At 38.5% G+C, this 2084-nt stretch overlaps 1 pseudogene; it reads right to left on the bottom strand.

Moving 5' to 3' along the window:
• Positions 1-325: 325 nt before the first annotated feature.
• Positions 326-2084, bottom strand: part of LOC107725283 (toll-like receptor 13) — a 13042-nt pseudogene continuing 11283 nt past the window's right edge.

Here is a 2084-nt window from a genome sequence, read left to right as displayed (position 1 = left end):
CTGATTTGTGTTGAACACTGCTCTGACAGCGAATGTGTGTGAGGATGTTGGTATGGTTAGCAATGTCATCATGCACAACGTCTTGAGCAACAAAGGCCTGTTCAGATGTGTCTTCCATCATCATGACATTGCTCTGATTGGCAGCAAGGCTGTTGGCACTACTCCCATTGTCTACATATGCAACCTCCTCATTACTATTTACAGCAGAAATAGGGATGTCACTTACCACCTCATTAATACTTACCAAGCACCTTCTTTTTGGCTGTTGTTCTTCGCCATTGGAGAAAGAGAAAACGGTAGGCACGGCAGTAAATTATTATTGCTATTAAAAAAACATGTAACTGTTCTCAATTTGTTCTTCGCCATTGGAGAAAGAGAAAACGGTAGGCACGGCAGTGTCCTTCAGGCATGCCCTTCCCTAATAAAAATGTCAAGAAACATAAAAAATATGACATTATTGCAGAGTAAATAGCTGTTCATAACAGAGATATATGTGTTTATGTTCATTAATCAGTCTATCACTAGTATATGAATGTACAGATTAAACATGTAAATTATTATTGCTATTAAAAAAACATGTAACTGTTCTCAACTATCTCTATAGAATCATGCTGGGTTCTGCTGTCTTACTTGGAAGATAATTTTTCCAACATGAAATTCACATAGAGATTTTTTAAACAATTCTCACTCGCATTAAATACACTGAAATGAAAAGGTTGGCAAAAAGTGGTCATTTTGCTGGATTGGTAAAATCTTTAATTGGATTTCTGCATCTGTGAAAAACTAAAATTCACTGGTGTCACTAATTTCACCTTAACAGTTAATGTATGATAGTCAATACTTCACCAATTTAAACTAATAAGTTATTTGACTTTGTAAGGTATAAAACAAGGTCTTTGTACCCTGGAGTCAGTGGTGAAGTGATGACTCTCAAAGTGTTCACTGCACAGACGAGAAGCCTTTTTAGGAGTCCAATTCTGTCGTTTCACGTTGAGCATCCACTGGTCTAGTCTGAGAGGGTCTGGATCACCTAGAGGAAAGCTACTTGGTGGCTGCTTCAGTTCCTGAAAATATTTTGGGAAAGGATAAGATTAAAATAAGCCACCATTTTATGTAACGAAAGCATACAGTGTCTAGTAAGCTCCAAAAAGGAAAAATGAGTATAAAAATAGTCCATAACAATTGTGCTCACACAACACATATTTACATACCAGCATGCATGAAACAGATTTAACTGTTATTAAAGTGCATGCGTCACACTGAATAATTTGATAAAGCTATTTGGAGCCTGACACCAGTAGTAAAAATCACTAAAATAACCTAATGCATGGCTTTTTATTTTTGTGACTAATTGAAAATACAAACCTTTTTTCAGGTTTTCCCAGCCCTCGCTGGGCTGACTTTATTATCAAGACCCATCTCTTTAAGGACAGCTCTGAAACACAAATTCAGCCCGCAAACATTGATGAAGGTTTATTTAACACATTAATTTCAAGACTTAATAAAGATACAAATAACAAAAGTACATCTGACATCAAAATCATTGTAAAGCTGTCCTGCCGACATAATTGTGTTATGTAGTATATGAAACAAGCATAATCACTAAAATAATTTCTATAAGTGCTGTATGCTTAAGAAAAAAAAACACTCCCTTGCATAATTCATTGTATCAGTTCCCTTTCATGGGAACTTCGAACTGCGTCCTCTAGGGGTCGCTATGGGGAACGCCTCGTCGTGACCCGTGTCTGAAGCATACATTGAAAAAACACCAACTCGTTGGCCGGCGACAGCCATGACGTCACTACCGGTGCGACTATAGTATAAATAGGCGCCGGGAGCTACACATCATTCTCTTCTTCGTCTTCATTGACTGTTCTGTTTGAAGCGTGCATTTCCAAGGAAAAAGTAAGAGCTATCTCTATTTATTATGGCGAGCACTAGCAGAGCATTTAGAAGGTGTGTGCATCCGTGTCATCGCTATTTGACACCAGATGACACACACGATCTATGTGTTGTTTGTTTGGGCGAAGAGCACGCACGCGATGCCTCCGAGGGGGCAATCGGCGTGCACTGCGAGCGTTTTT

Source organism: Sinocyclocheilus rhinocerous, unplaced genomic scaffold (assembly GCF_001515625.1).
Source record: "Sinocyclocheilus rhinocerous isolate Xijiao unplaced genomic scaffold, SAMN03320098_v1.1 scaffold3413, whole genome shotgun sequence".
In the NCBI taxonomy this organism is placed as follows: Eukaryota; Metazoa; Chordata; class Actinopteri; order Cypriniformes; family Cyprinidae; genus Sinocyclocheilus; species Sinocyclocheilus rhinocerous.
This window is presented reverse-complemented; position numbering and strand designations above follow the sequence as displayed.